The sequence below is a fragment of the Nicotiana tabacum genome, chromosome 14 (assembly GCF_000715075.1).
Source record: "Nicotiana tabacum cultivar K326 chromosome 14, ASM71507v2, whole genome shotgun sequence".
In the NCBI taxonomy this organism is placed as follows: Eukaryota; Viridiplantae; Streptophyta; class Magnoliopsida; order Solanales; family Solanaceae; genus Nicotiana; species Nicotiana tabacum.
The window spans coordinates 65,285,781-65,303,252 of NC_134093.1; the positions used below are offsets into that span (position 1 = coordinate 65,285,781).

The window sequence follows — 17,472 nt, forward strand, 5'->3', positions numbered from 1 at the left end:
TGGGCCCGGGGGTTGACTTTTTTGACTTTTGAAATAGAACTTAGCATTTTCATATGGAATTGATTCCTATAGCATGATTTGATTGTATCGAATTGTTTGTGGCTAGATTCGAGGCAATCGGAGGCCGATTCACGAGGCAAGGGCTTATTGGAGTAGATTTTTTGCCCGGTTTGAGGTAAGTAACACTTCTAAACTTGGTTCTGAGGGTATGAAATCCCGAATTACGTGATTGGTGTTGAGGTGACGCACATACTAGGTTACGGGCGTGTGGGCGTGCACCGTAGGACTTTTGACTTGGTCGATTCCGTGGAACTCTATAGATGCATAATCTTGTTATTATCCATATATTCTACATCTGTTAGAGAAATTGAGCTGCAAGTCATGTTAGAAATCATGCCTAGGCTACATGTTGGTACTGTTGGGCCCCACAGATGTCGCATTACATGTTGAAATATTTGCTTAATTTGAAATCATGCACCCAGTCAGTGCTATTATTTGAATATCATATCTCAGTCTCTGTTTCCATCTATTTATATATTATATCATCATTGTTTGGGCTGATTATCATGATTCTTGTGAGCCCGAGAGACTAGAGAGATTGATGACTAAGTGAAGCCAAGGGCCTGATTGTGAGGATATTTATGGGATCGGGATGCACGCTGTAGCATGTGTTATTTATTCACGCCAAGATTGGCTTATTATAGCGCTTGGGCTAGATTTTCCCCTCTGGAGTCTGCACACCCACAGTGAGCGCAGGTACCTACTGAGTGTGAGTGCAGGTGTCGAGCGATTGGGAGGATTGAGTGGCTGTGAGGATGGAGTGACTGTGAGGAATGAGTGACTGTGAGGATGGAGTAAATGGGAGGACTGAGTGACCGATACTCCGAGAGTATGCATATGATTTCATTACTGTTTTTATACTTCAATTGGCATATATAACTTTCATGTAGATACCCGAGATGTACCATATCTTGTTTCAATTGAACTTGACATGATTTACCTGTTTGGGCTTTAACTGTTAAACTTGAAAGCATTTCCTACATTTCTGTACTATAATCTTGTAATTGAACTGTACCTGTGAAGCTCGTCACTACTTTTAGCCCAATAGTTAGACTTGTTACTTACTAAGTTGGTTGTACTCACGCTACACCCTGCACTTCGTGTGCAGATCCAAGTGTTTCCGAACACGGTGGGTGCTGATTCTCAGAGTTGTTCAGTCATTCAGAGATTTTAGAGGTAGTTGCTCTGGTGTCCGCAGACCTTGACTCTCCTCCCCTATCCCTCAGTCTTTTTATTCAGATCCAGTTTTTCTTAGACAGTATTTCAGACATGTATTGTATAGATGTTCATGTACTCAGTGACGTCCCGATTTTGGGAACTTCTGTATTGAGTTTTGACGGTTTTATTAGTTTTATGAGATTTTTATTTATTTAAACTTGTTTTAGCATATCTTAAATTTGAATTTGTTGGAGTTGTATGAGTAGTCGGCTTGCCTAGTACCATGAAAGGCACCATCACGACATGTTGAGTTTTGGGTGGTGACAATATAAGGTAAGCCTGAATTGATTTTAAATTTTTATATTCTAAGATTTACTACATAGTTCAAATAAGGAAAGTTTAATAAATAAAACTTTAATAGATTTTAAAGTCCTGAATATTTGAAAATAATTAAATGACTATTTTAGCTAGTGTAAATTTTAATTTTTAAAGGCTAAAAAAAGCGAATGACATTTCGGTAAGGAGTTTGTGCTTTTGATTTTGGTAATTACGTAACTTTATTACCAGGGACAATTAAAATATGTACAAATATGAACAGAACCCAAAACTGAACTATTCCTCACCATTCCTACCCTGCTATTTTCCTCTTTGCCATCCCCCAACAAAATTCTTTACATCAGCCACATAACAATCTACTTCCTCCGTCTACTTTTAGTTGTTCATTTTTGAATTTGCACTCCCTTTAAGAAAACATAAATGAAGGATATATTTTATAATTTGAACATAATAAAGATAACATTTTAAAAAAATCATGAAAAATAATTTGGGGAATAAGTAGTTAATGATAAGGGTAAAACACAGGAAAAACAATTGTCTTTCTTTTGATTTGCTAATGTGGACAAGTGAAAGTAAAAATATATTTCTAGCATAGTGGACAAGTAAAAATGAACGGAGAGAGAGTATACATTAGATATAAGGATTGTAATTCATTTCCCCAGCATTCCAGCAATCTTGACTTTAGAGTTCCCTCTGCAATTGTTACGACCCAAAACCTATAATAGGTCGCGATGGCGTCTAACGCCGCCGTTAGGCAAGCCCACAAGTGAACCTACAATTTAATTATCCCTTTTTAACTTTTAAAAATAGAAGTTTCCTTTTAAAACATAGAAATAAGTGAGCTCTCATACAACCGTACATACTTCTTTCTCAAAAATATGAGGCGTGAGAAATACATAAACCATAGTGATAGTAATAATAAGTACACTAGTACACAAGCGCTAGAAGCCCCCTAAACCTGGTGCTACAAGTGCATGAGCAATCTAGAGAATATACAAAACTAATACGACCATTGTCTGAAGTATAATAGACAGAAATAGTAAACAAGGTAGAGGGAGACTCTAGTGCTGTAGATCGAAGTAAGGCAACAAGCTCACCACTAAGTCTCTGTGGAAGTGCGGCTACGCGCGTATGTGACCACTGGTAGTACCTGTCTTAGTACTTGCACATTCAGTGCAGAAGTATAGCATGGGTACATAAAATAACGCATGCCCAGTAAATATCTAGTCTAACCTCAAAGAAGTAGTGATGAGGGGTCGACTTGACACTTACTAGTGGTCAAATAATAATAGAAATACATAAAGTAGTCATGGAAGGTGTACAACAAATAGCAACAAAATAGATAGAAACATTTATAGTAATTCCCAACATGAATCTATATCAAATCACTAATCATGTCATAACGGCCTTGAAGGCACTAACTCAACTGTTACCAAACCAAATCCAGTCTCGAGTATAAAGCACGAAGCTGTCGAGACGAATGACCCGATCCCATAGGAATAGTGATACTCAGTACTGTCGAGGCGAACGGCCCGATCCCATAAGAATAGAGAAATTTACCTCGCTCGCGGAAGTACATGCGAGTCGAGAAGACCTGGATCCATAGTTCATCAAATATTTCCCAATTTGTTTTTCAAAGTAAGAGGCTAAATCAATATCTTTATTCTAACCCTTAATCTCAGTCAAAATAAAGGAAATCAATACATGGGATAAATACAAATAGCACGACTAAGGCATGATGTGAATCTAAGTCTACCGGACATAACATGAATATAGCTACGTACGGACTCTCGTCACCTCGTGCGTACGTAGCTCCCCACAACAAGTAGTACACAATATTTAATACCCATAAAGGGATAAATTTCCTCTTACAAGATTAGGCAAGAGATTTACCTCGCTTCCAAGTCCACTATCCGGATGTTTTAACCTCAGTAGAGCTCCTCAAATGAAGTAGTATAAACTAATCAATATGTGCCCACATGCCCGGATTCCGGAATTTTTGGTAACTAAATTTTACCCATTACCTCACGAATACGAATATATAATTTCTACTCAATTCCATAATCATTTTCATGGTCTAATCCCAGGTTTATCAAAACCTAGATTTTTCAACAAAATACTAAAATTCCTACAATTTTCATGTTAAAATATATCCATAATCCATGTATTAAACTCACAATATGTAGAATACACTTACCTCAAGATGCTAGGTGAAAACCCCTCTCTAAAAAGCTCCAACATCGGCCAAGAGATGTGTGATATGAAACAAATGTCCTAAGTCCCATTTTTAATTAAAACATTTCTCAGGCCTGCCTTCTTTACGATCGCGAATAAGCCCTCACGATTGCGAGCTCATTTTTGCAAAAGCGAAGAACGAAATCTCCGCAGCCCAATTTCTTCATCGTGAATGCTAGGCATTTTCCGCGTTCGCGAAGAAGGACACCAGAACAACAGATGGCATAAATTTTATCTTAACTCTGAGTGGTCCGAAACTCACCCGAGCCGCCCGGACCCCGTCCAACTGCACCAATAAGTCCATAAACATAATACAGACCTGCTTGGACCCTCAAAACAGGTAAAACAATATCGAAACTAAGAATCTCACCCCAAAACAAAATTAATCAACTTAAGTACTTCAAACTTTTTCAACTAGCTACGAACGCGTCGAATCATACTTAGACAACTGAGAATGACGCCAAATTTTGCGTACATGTCACAAATCACCATATAGACCTATTCCTAGGTTCAGAATACCAAATGGACCTCGATTTCACCAAAGTCTATTTCATGCCAAATTTAAAGAACTTGAAAACCTTCAATGCGCCAACTTTCAACATTAGGCGCTGAAGTGCTCTCGGATCACTTGAAACTCGATTCGAAGATGCACCCAAGTCCAAAATCAACATACGAACCTATTGGAACAATCAAATCCCGGTTCTGAGGTCGTTTACTCGAAATATTGACTCAAGTCAAACTTGGCCATCCTAGGCCACTATTAAGGAACTAAGTGTTCTGATTTCAACAGGAACCCTTCCAAAAACGAACCAACCATCCCCGCAAGTTATAAAATAGTAAAAGCACATACGGTAAGTCTTAATTAGAAGAACGAGGATCTAGAAAGAAAAACGACCGGTCAAGTCGTTACATTCTCCACCTCTTAAACAAACGTTTGTCCTCGAATAGGTCTAGAATCATACATGGAGTGCTAAATAAGTGTGGATATCTACTCCGTATGTCCTCTTCCGTCTCCCAAATTGCCTCCTAGACTGGTAGACCCCTCCATTGGAACTTTACTGTAGAAATCGTCTTAGACCTTAACTGGCGAACCTACCTGTCAACAATGGCAACTGGCTCCTCCTCATAACCCAAACTCTCATCTAGCTGAATTGTGCGGTAATCTAACACAGGCGACCTGTCGGCATGGTACATCCGAAGCATAGACACAAGGAAGTCGAGATAAACTCCCGATAGACTAGGAGGCAAAGCAAGCTCAAAAGTATCCTCCCCAACTCGCCTCAACACCTCAAATGGGCCAATAAACCTTAGACTCAACTTGCCCTTTTTTCCGAACCTCGTGATACCCTTCATCGGTGAGACCTTCAAGAGAACCTTCTCGCCCACCATAAATGATAAATCACGTGCCATCTGATTCATGTAACTCTTCTCTCTGGACTGTGTTGTGCGAAGGCGTTCCTAAATCAACTTTACCTTCTCCAAAGCATCCTTCATTAAATCAGCGCCATATAACCTAGCCTCGTCGGGCTTAAACCATCCGATGGGCGAACGATATCCTCGACCATATAAAGCCTCAAATGAAGCCATTTCGATACTGGACTGATAAGTGTTGTTATAAGCAAACTCGGCCAAGGGCAAGAATCGATCCCACTGCCCTCCGACGTCAATCACACACGCTCTTAGCATATCCTCCAGAATCTGAACTGTCCGCTTCGGCTGTGGATGAAAATTTGTGGTGAGCTCTACCCTGGTACCCAACTTACTCTGTACTGCTCCCCAAAAATGTGAAGTAAACTGAGGGCCTCTATCTGAAATGATAGAAATAGGCACACCATGCAACCGAACAATCTCCTGAATGTAAATCTGGGCCGATCTCTCTGAAGAGTAAGTAGTCACAACTGGAATAAAGTGTGTCGACTTGGTCAGCCTGTCGACAATGACCAAAGAGATATCAAACTTCCTCAACGTCTACGGCAGCCCAACTACGAAGTCCATAGTGATGCACTCCCACTTCCACTGCGGTATAACCATCTGCTTGAGTAGGCCGCCTGGCCTCTGGGCTTATACTTAACCAACTGGCAATTTAGACATCTCGCTACATACACAACTATGTCCTTCTTCATTTTCCGCCACCAATAATGCTACCTTAGGTAGCGATACATCTTTGTAGCACCCGGATGAACAGAATCCGAGAGTTGTGCGCCTCCTATAGAATCTTCTCCCTCAAGACATCCACATTGGGAACACATAGGCGACCCTAGAGTCGTAGAACACCATCCTCACCGATAGTAACCTCCTTGGAACCACCCCGTAGTATTGTCTCTCTAATAACCAACAAGTGCAGATTATCGTACTGACGAGCCTTGATCCGCTCAAATAAAGAAGACTGAGCAACAATACATGCAAGAACTCGACTGGGCTCTAAAATATCCAACCTCACATGTCTGTTAGCCAAGAACTGAATGTCCCAAGCTAATGGCCTCTCCTCTGCTGAAATGAATGCAAATTACTTATACTCTCGGCCTTCCTGCTCAAGGTATCCACAACCACATTCGCCTTGCCTGGATGATAAAGGATAGTGATAACATAATCCTTTAGTAACTCAAGCTATCTGCGCTGCCACAATTAAGATCCCTCTGCTTAAACAAATACTACAAAGTGCAGTGATCGGTGTAAACCTCACAGGACACCCCATAAAGATAATGCCTCTAGATCTTGAGAGCATGAACTATCACGGCCAACTCCAAATCATGTACGAGGTAATTCTTCTCGTGGGACTTCAGCTGACATAAAGCATATGCAATAACTCGCCCCTCCTGCATCAATACATAACCCAAGCCAACATGTGAAGTGTCACAATACATAGTATACATCCCTGAATCGGAGGGCAACACTAACACTGGTGCTATAGTAAAAACGGTCTTGAGCTTCTGAAAGCTCGCCTCGCAATCATCGGACCATCTAAACGGAGCACCCTTCTAGGTCAATCTAGTCAAAGGTGCTGCAATATATGAGAAGACCTCCACAAACCGACGATAATAGCCTGCTAACCCCAAGAAACTCCTGATCTCGGTCACCGTGGTAGGATGAGGCCAACTCTAGACTGCCTCGATCTTCTTGGGATCCATCTTATTACCCTTACCTGATACAACATGCCCCAAGAAAGCCACAGAACCTAACCAGAACTCGCACTTGGAGAACTTAGCATATAACTTCTATTCCCGAAAGTTCTGAAGTACTAACCTCAAATGCTACTCGTGCTCCTCTATACTACGTGAGTAGATCAATATGTAATCACCAAAGACGATGACAAATGAGTCAAGATACGACCTGAACAGCCGATTCATCAAATCTATAAATACCGTCGGGGCATTAGTCAAGCCGAAGGACATCACTAAAAACTCATAGTGCCCATAGCTTGCACAGAAAGCCGTCTTCGAAACATCCGAAGCACGAATCTTCAGCTGATGATACCTTGATCTCAAGTCGATCTTAGAGAAAACCCTGGCACCCTGTAACTATTTAAACAAGTCATCAATGCACGGCAACGAATACTTATTCTTGATGGTGACTTTGTTCAACTGGCTGTAATCAATGCATATCTGCATACTCCCGTCCTTTTTCTTCACAAATAACACCGGTGAACCCCTTCTCAAGCATCTCTTGAAGCTGCTCCTTTAACTCCCTCAGCTCCTTTGGAGCCATGCGATAAGGTGAAGTAGAAATAGGTTGGGTGCCTGGCACCAAATCAATGTCGAAATTGATATCCCGATCCGACGACATACCTTGTAGATGAGCAGGAAATACATTGAAAAACTCTCACACCACCGGCACTGAATCTAACACGGGAGTCTCTGCAGTAGTATCCCAAACAAAGGCCAAATAGGCCAAACAACCCTTATCGACCATATGTTGAGCCTTCAAGAAAGAAATAACCCGACTGGAAGTACCAACAGACGAACTCCTCCACTCTAATCTGGGCAACTCAAGTATCACCAAGGTAACAGTCTTGGCATGGCAATCAAGAATGGCATGGTACAGAGACAACCAGTCCATGCCTAGGATAACCTAGAAATCAACCATATCAAGCAATAAAAGATTTGTGCTAGTCTCATAATCACAGAAAGTTAACACACAGGACTGATAGACCCGATCCATGACAATAGAATCGCCCACTAGTGTGGACACATATATAGGAACACCCAAGGACGCATGAGATACATCCAGATATTGAGCAAAGAGATAAGAAATATAGGAATAAATACACCCTGGATCAAATAATACTGAGGCATCCCTACGATAGACAGAAATAGTACCTGTGATCACTGCATTAGAGGTGACTGCCTCTGGCATGGATGGGAAAGCATAGAATCTAGCCGGTGCACCACCTGACTGACCTCCACCTCTAGGGCAACCCCTACCCACCTGCCCTCCGCCTCTAGCCGGGTGGGCGGGCGGTGTGGTAGTTGGTGAGGTAATCATGGGCCGATGGTCCTACTGTACGACCTTGCCCTGAAGTATAGGACAAAACCTCTTCACGTGGCCAAACTCCCCGCACTCAATACAACCCCTTGGAGTAGTGGACTGCTGACCTGAAGTCTGACTTTGATTGTTTGAATACCCACTAGAGGAACCCTGAATAGCTGGTGGATGGTAAGTAGTCTTACGAATAACACTGAAGTAGAGTCATGCTGGTGCACTTCGAGTAGGCGGTGGTGCTGAATGGATGGGCCTACTAGACTGGCCCCTCATGAACTGACCTTTGGACCCAGTGTCACTGAACCTACCAAACTGCCGGGGCCGCTTATCCCTCGGCGCAAACTCTCCACTACAATGGCGGGTGCGCTCGATCCTCCGAGCTATATCAACAACCTGATGAAAGAGAGTCCCCATCTCTGTCTCACGGGCCATAAAAACCTGGATCTCAAGGTGTAGACCGGTAATGAACCTTTGAACCCTCTCTGAAAGTGGTATGTACTTCTCCAAGAACAGATGCGTAAACTGATCCCAAGTAAAGAGAGGCGAACCTGCTGGCCTACTAAGGAGGTAACCTTATGGGGAATATATTAGTTGCATGGCAAGACAAGTGAGTGAATCTTTCCTCATAGTCAGCCACAGACATATGAACCTACTAGAGCCACTAAAATGACACCGAAGCTCCTTCCTCTCCGAAGGTGGTATGTACTTCTCCAAGAGTAGATGCGTAAACTAATCCCAAGTAAAGGGAGGTGAACCCACTGGCCTGCTAAGGAGGTAATCTTGCCACCATCTGTGGGCCTTACCCTCAAGTTGAAATGTGGTGAAGTCCACCTCATTGGACTCTAATATCCCCATTTTAGCTCACCCCCAAAGTTATGAGGACGAAGCCTAGTCCATCTGTCCAACATCTTCAGCTACTTAACAGTCGTAACTGGTACGGGCTCTGGCACAACCGCTGCAACTGGCTGGACCCCGCCCGCAGGTAGTGCACCTGAGGTCTGATAAACGATAGCAGCGTGCCCTGGAGCATGAGCGGTACGGGCCCGTGCTCCCCCTCACGGCTGAGATATGGCTGGGTTCGCTAGAAATAAACCAGCCTATGTCATAGAGTCCATAAATCGCAACATACGGCCCATAACCTCCTGAAATTCCAGTGCAGTCATGAAATCTTTGGGGGCTGGCTCAGCTGCATACACCTTATCCTGCTTTTTAATAATAGGATCCTCCACTTGATCCACTGGTGGTATAACGGGAGCAACTCTAGGACGCCCTCGTCCTCTAACAGAAGCTGGAGCCCACCACTAGCCTCTGCCTCGACCTCTAGCAACGTGGGGAGCAGTTCCTCTACTGCCCGGTACAGCTGCCACACACGTTTTCACCATCTGTGCGAGAACAATAGAAAGTTACGTAGCACAATATCAACTGCACAATAGGAGATAAAGAGAGAGAGATTTCCTAACACCCTATAGCCTCTCGAAGAGAAGTACAAACTTCACCACACCGATCCGTAAGACTCTATAAGGCCTGCTCATGACTCGTGAGACCTATGTGAACCTAAAGCTCTGATACCAAACTGTCACAACCCAAAAACTATAATACTGAACCTCAATTTAATTATCCCTTTTTAAATTTTCAAAATAGAAGTTTCCTTTTTAAAATACCGAAATAAGTAAGCTCTCATGCAACCGTACATACTCCTTACTCAATAATATCAAGCGTGAGAAATACATAAACCATAGTGATAGTAATAATAAGTACAATAGTACATAAGCACTAGAAGCCCCCGAAACCCTGTGCCATAAGTGCATGAGCAATCTAGAAAGTATAATAGACAGAAACAGGAAACAAGATAAAGGGAGACTCCGGTGCAGTAGATCGAAGAAAGGCAAGCAGCTCACCACTAAGTCTCCATGGAAGTGCGGCTACGCGGCCATGTGACCACTCGTAGTACTTGTCTTAGTACCTGCAAATTCAGTGTAGAAATGTAGTGTGAGTACATAAAATAATGCATACCCAGTAAGTATCTAGTCTAACCTCGAAGAAGTAGTGACGAGTGGTCGACTTGACACTTACTAGTGGCCAAATAGTAATAGAAATACATAAATTATACATGGAAGATGTACATTAAGTAGCAAGGAAACAAATAAAAACATTTATAGTAATTCCCAACATGAATCTATATCAAATCACTAAACATGTCATAACCGGCCTTGAAGGCACTAACTCAACAGTTACCAAACCAAATCTAGTCTCGAGAATTAAGGACGAATCTGCCGAGGCAAATGGCCCGATCTCATAGGAATAGTGATACTCAGTACTGCCGAGACAAACAGCCCGATCCCATAAGAATAGTGTTACCGTACTGCCGAGGCGAACGATCTGATCCTATAAGAGTAATTTAAAATACTTCCAAGGCGAACAACCTGATCCTATAAGAGTAGAGAAATTTACCTAGATCGTGGAAGTACATGCGAGTCGAGAAGACACGGATCCATAGTTCATCACACATTTCCCAATTTTTTTCCAAAGTAAGAGGCTATATCAGTATCTTTATTCTAACCCTCAATATTAGTCAAAATCAAGGAAATCAATACACATGATAAATATAAATAGCACAACTAAGGAATGATGTAAATCTAAGTCTACCCGAAAATAATATGAATAAAGCTACGTACGGACTCTCGTCACCGCGTGCATACGTATCTCCCCCCAACAAGTAGCACACAACAAGTAATACACTTAAGGGGATAACTTCCCTCTTACAAGGTTAGGCAAGAGACTTATCTCGCTTCCAAGTCCACTATCCGACTCTTTTAACCTCACTAGAACTCCTCAAACAAAGTCGATCAATCCGATGTTAATCAAAAGTCGTATAAACTAATCAATATGTGCTCAAAAATTCACAATTTAACTACTAGAGTAATTACCCAACCCGATTTGGAAGGTTCCTAAAATTCACCCCGAGCCCATGTACCCGGATTCCGGAAATTTTTGTAACTATATGTTACCCATAACCTCACGAATACAAATATATAATTTCTACTCAATTTCATAATCATTTTCGTGGTCTAATCCAATTTTTATAAAAACTCAGTTTTTCAAAAAAATACTAAAATTCCTACAATTACCATGTTAAAATCTACCCATAATCCATGTATTAAACTCACATTGTGTAGAATACACTTACCTCAAGATGCTAGGTGAAAATCCCTCTCTAAAACACTACCCATGCCTGCCTTCTTTGCGATCGTGAATAAGCCCTCGCGATCGCGAAGGCAAAACTACCCAAGCCCTTAAAAACCTTCTACGCAATCGTGAGAAGAGCCACGCAAATGAGAAGCACAGACCAAAAGCCCAGAGCATCGTGTTCGCGAGCTCCTTTTTGCTAATCCGAAGAATGAAATCTCCCCAGTCAATTCCTTCATCACGAACACCAGGTATTCTCTCCGTCGCAAAGAAGGAAACCAGAACAGTTGATAGTAGAAATTTTAACTTAACTCAGGTGGTCTGAAAGTCACCCGAGCCACCCGGGACCACGTCCAACCGCACCAACAAGTCCATAAACATAATACGGACCTGCCCGAACCCTCGGAACATGTAAAAAAATATCGAAACTAAGAATCGCACCCCAAAATCAAATTGATCAACTTATGAACTTCAAACTTCTTCAACTAGCTCGGAACGCGTCAAATCATGCTTAGACAACTCATAATGACGCCAATTTTTGCGTACAAGTCATAAATCCCCATACGGACCTATTCCCATACTCGGAATCCCAAACAGACCTCGATTAAACCAAAGTCTACTTGAAGCCCAATTTAAAGAACTTGAAAACCTTCGATGCGCCAACTTTCAACATTAAGCGCCGAAATGCTCCTGGATCACCTGAAACTAGATTTGAAGACACGCCCAAGTCCAAAATCATCATACAAACCTCCCGTTCCGAGGTCGTTTACTTGAAATGTTGACTCAAGTCAAACTTGGCCATCTTATGCCACTATTAAGGAATTAAGTGTTCCGATTTCAGCCCGAACTCTTCCAAACCCGAAACAACCATCCCCGCAAGTCATAAAATAGTAAAATTACATATATGAAGTCTTAATTAGGGGAACGGGGATCTAGAAAGCAAAATGACCGGTCAGGTCATTACAACAATGGACCTCCTAAGCAATAAATCTATATAGATAGTCCATATTTCCTTCCTTCCCTTGGAAAATTTTTAGATTTCTTTCTTGCCACATATGATACACACTGCAAGCCAGGAGCACCATTCTATAAATCGCCCATTTAGTAGTCCTTCCCCTATTATTTGCACTTGGCCAATTCAGCTCCTGACTCCAGCCCAGTAGTGCTCTTTTAATTCTTTTCCATTTAAGCGTCCTTTCTCATATCTCGACAGACTAGTGACACTTGAAAAAAGGCGGTCCATAGTCCCAGTGTCATGCCCCAAAATCCCAACAGCGGGTCTATGAAGGCGCCTAAAGTTTACATGCTAGGCAAAAAAACATTAGCTATACATTATTCAATTTAACAATCTTCAAAGCAGTTAAATAAGAAATAAAGACTGTCGAACTTCAAAATAGATATTATAAATCTCAATACGCAGCTTAGTCAACTCCCGAAATCATGCGTCACGAGTACATGAGCTACTAAAACAAAATACTACAATCAAGGTCTGAAATAAAAGTATAACTGTCTGAATAAAATAACAATACAAGAAATAAGAAGGGGGCTTCGGAATCTGTAAACGCTGTGCAGCTATACCTCAAGTCTCTATGATAAGAAAGTCCGAGCGAGCCTCCACTAACTGTTGTTGAGACCAACACCAGAATCTGCACAAGAAGTGTAGAAGTGTAGAATGAGTACAACCGATCCTATGTAATCCGTAAGTGCCGAGCCTAGCCTCGATGAAGTAGTGACAAGTCTATAACAAGGCACTCACTATAAACATGTATGTGTATAAATGAAATAACAATAAAATGGAGAAAGCAAGTATAACATAAAACTAGGATATGAAATACATAATAAAGGGCCCCAAAATAACATCAAAGCTCAACTTTCTCAATACAACACAGATACAGAACCAACAGTAATACCAATATCCATTGCGGCGTGCAACTCGATCCCACAGAATAATACCAATATCCATTGCGGTATGCAACACGATCTCACATAATATAAAATCAATGTACAAACTACAATCAACTACGACATACCTCAAAATAAAATGCAATAAAAGAATTACATAATTAAAGACATAAAATGGATAAAAGTGGATATCTAACAACACAAAAAGTCATAAAGCAAGTAAGGACAGTCAATAAATAAAGACACGGATACATGGAAACAATTAGCAAATAAAGGCATGAATATAGCAAGTAGGGTAAGTAATAATTAAATAACAAATAATAAAGGCATTAAATGAAGGCATGAAATAATTGAAGATAATAAATAAACATTCCAACCCGCATGCTAAACCAATGAGTACGTATATACACTTGTCACCTTGAATATACACCGTCTCACACATAAATCAAGTAGCAAATTGATGATAGGCTATAATTACGTATTTTAGTCGCTTATTGCACTATAATTCACTGCACTTTATACGTGTTTGAGCTTTAATTGGTAGTGTTTTGCACTAATTTTGTGTTTTATGCCTTGTAGGAGTGATTCCGAGTTATGTAGATGTTGTGGAGCTAATCCGAGCTATTTGGACCTTTGAAGTCTGAGTAAAAGCCCAAAGGATAAAGTTGGGATCGTGTTCGGGGGTCGAGGACCAAGTCTGAACGTGAAAACGTAAGCAAAATCCGTACTCTTAGAATTTCCCACTGTCGCAGCATGTGGGGCGGCGCGTGGTGCGCCACGGCTACCCAAATTCTGTTGTCTGATAGATTTTGACTCTCTGGTTGTCCTCACCAATGCTCCGCATGATGTGTCACCCCATGCGGCGCGCCTATGCAATTTTTACAGAGTTATTTTACTATTTCAGATAGGAAAAGGTGATTTCATCTGGGCCCGACCATAGGTGGTATAAACACATGGAAAAATATTATTTTATGGACTTTTGACATACTTTATATCTAAGGAAGCTAAGGAGGAGTTAGAGGAGCAAAAGCACAAGGATTTCATCATTCCTTCCTCACTCAAGACCCGAGTTTGAATTGAATTTATGTTTTCCTATGCTTTAATTTTATTTGTGATGAATTACTCCATATCTATGGAGTAGTTCTCTTTAGGGTTTGATGGATTTGGTGTATTGATTATTGTTTGTGGATTATAACTCTAGTTTTATGTATTGAAGGATTTTTGGATGATTTAATTGTTGCATCTATATTCACTTGTTCATGTAATCGAGAGAGGCATAACTTGTGATATCTTTACATTATATTGTTGGTTGAGTTCATTAATTCTTCTTAGTAATCGAAAGAGGCTAGTTGAATCATTGATTAAACCTACATAGGAGGATAATCGAGAGAGGTTCTCCTAAAGACCAATCCACTACGCATTTTTACATATCTTCACGTGCTTAAATTGGTTCATCTTGTGAGATGGAGACTTAATCGAGAGAGGAGTTTTTGCTGAACGTGTGAACTAATAATTGAGTGAGTTCGAGACTCACTTAAACATTTGAAGTGAAATATCTAGAGTTAGATCCCAAATAATTATCTTGCACCTATCCTATCAAAACCCTATCTTCTACCATTGATAACCTTCTTTGCGTATTCCTTGTTTCTATTGTCATTAGTCAATAGCTTTAGACTCTTAGTTAATGTTAGTTAGAAATCATATAAATTTCAATTGATGATCATCTTGGATAGCAACCAAGCTAGAAATTACGAGAATACTGTTAAAATCCAATCCATATGGATACAATATTATACCATACTATATTTTATTAGCGAGCAGAATTTAAGTGTGTGTTTTGCGCTCGTCATATTTTGGCACCGTTTTCGGGGATTGGTAATTAATTGTGTTTGAAATAGTTTGTAGTGCTAATTCAGGAATTTTTCTTTTTATTTTATTTTATTTTTATCTTTTTACGTTTGGTGCTCATTGATTGTGCGCAGGCTACAGATTTAGATTGGTGCATGACTCGAGCTTCTGCGAAAGAAGTTCTACCACACGAGCCAGAGATAGAAAAACAACTGCGACAGCTGAGGAAATAAAGAAATCTCACCGAGACATTAGAAAAGGTTGGTCAATCATCAACCAAAGAAACTATAGATGGAAACGGTAATGATAATGTAGATTTGGCTGCGAGGGAGGCAACGCAACAACGAGAAAAAGCTGCACGGGATGCTGAGGAAGTAGGTATTAGAGATGCAAAGATTATCTATGAAGAAGAGAGAGGTCGGAGAATTACTCAAAATCAACCCTTGGCTGCAGACCGGTTCGAAAATATAGCTCCCATACCTGGGCGACCACTGGGAAATTACGCTAGACCGGTCTGCAACCAAGGATTATTAAGTGTTAGACCACCTCCAATTGCAGCTAACAATTTCGAGTTTATAGCAAGGGCTGCTTCAAACCCTTCAGAATTGTTGTGTCTTCAGAGGGAAGCCGAACGAAGATCCAAACACACATCTAATGGGCTTCGAGGAGATTATGAACACCTTTCAATACAATGGTGTGTCACGAGATGCAGTGTACTTAAGGGTATTCCCCTTCACACTCAAAGATGATGCAAAGTAGTGGCTTTGAAGCTTGCCCACATGATCGATTAGAACATGGGAGGAGATGACCAAAAAATTCCTTGATAAATATTTCTCCTCAAACAAGATGGGCAAGTTTAGAAGAGAAATCCATAACTTCTGCCAGAAAGAGACTGGAACTATTTTTGAAGCATGGGAGAGGTTTAAGGAGATTGTTAGAAAGTGTCAACATAGCGGAATCGAACTCTGGATGCAACTCCAGGACTTTTGGGATGGATTAACTGTCATGCCCTAACCTCGGGGGGGGGGGGGACCGACGCTCAACAGAGTTACCCCAATCGAGCAAGCCTGCACAATGCCGTCTACCCAACTCACCCATGAATAAAGAGAAGAATACATTTCATTAATTAGACAGTAAGAGGTCATGTGTATAACACCAGTTCATTTCCATAAGTTACATCATTAACAAGTCTCCAAAATAGAACATTAGACAATCATAGTTAAAGTGGAACCAGATGATATTACAATACTTTTTTAGTTCAACCTTCCCAAAACAACATACAACCTACACTATGTCTACGGAGCCTCTAACAGAAACAAAAGAGTTCTAATACAGTGCCGGCAACAAGGCCCCCAGCTATACCTCAAAATGCTATGTACAACGGACAAGAGATACGGGACCCCGAAATGAAGTGTGGCTCATCAAGTCAGCTGAGGAGAGGGTGTACTGCTGTCACTGATCAATACCACCTGCTATGGAACCACCTACACACATTAAAGATGTAGCGCCCCTGGCAAAAGAGACGTTAGTGCATATGGAATAGTACTAGTATGTAAAACTAAACACCCTATCATTAGAACGAATAACAGTAAACAGAGAAGGAAACATGAAATTATTAAGAGATTCAACATCATCAAGGTGTCAAGTTAGGGAAAAGGTAAATTTAAAGTAAGTTTTAATCTTTTTATGTTGGGAGATCTTTAGTACCGATACACAACCATATTTTTGGTACGGAGTCCGATCTCAGCCCGATCGGCTAAGCCGTCTCACCCCGAGACATCCAATCACAATACCACAATGTGCACGTGGCATCCGATCTCAGTCCGACCGGCTAAGCCGTCTCACCACAATGCCTTGTGGGTCGACATCACATCACATCTCGCTAGCAATAATTTCATCCAATTCAAGGGTAAACATCTGAAAACATCATTCTCATCCCATATAAGGGGAAACAACCTCATCACATTAACAGGACGATTTACCCCTCAATCGCTCCTACACCGGAACATGTAGTTTCCCGGTTAGGTTATTTTGACCTACCCTTCCTCGGTGACTAAACGATACTCCAAAAGCATTTATTATTAAAAGGATTCACAACTCATTTCAACATCTTGTTCTCGCCTCTTTGTTTCATTGGCACTAATGGCCCCAAATCTAATATCATTGTTGGCATGTTGGCCGTATTTTATATTCTATACTTACTGTTTCATTTTCAAACATCATCATGGATCGTCAACAACAAACATTTCTATTCAAGACTTTAAGTAC

The 17,472-nt window shown here is 41.0% G+C and overlaps 1 non-coding gene across 1 annotated transcript; it reads right to left on the minus strand.

Moving 5' to 3' along the window:
- Nucleotides 1-16,056: 16,056 nt before the first annotated feature.
- LOC142169277 (small nucleolar RNA R71) lies at nt 16,057-16,163 on the minus strand. The gene has a single exon (XR_012698986.1). It is a non-coding gene; the product is annotated as a small nucleolar RNA R71 (small nucleolar RNA).
- Nucleotides 16,164-17,472: the final 1,309 nt, after the last annotated feature.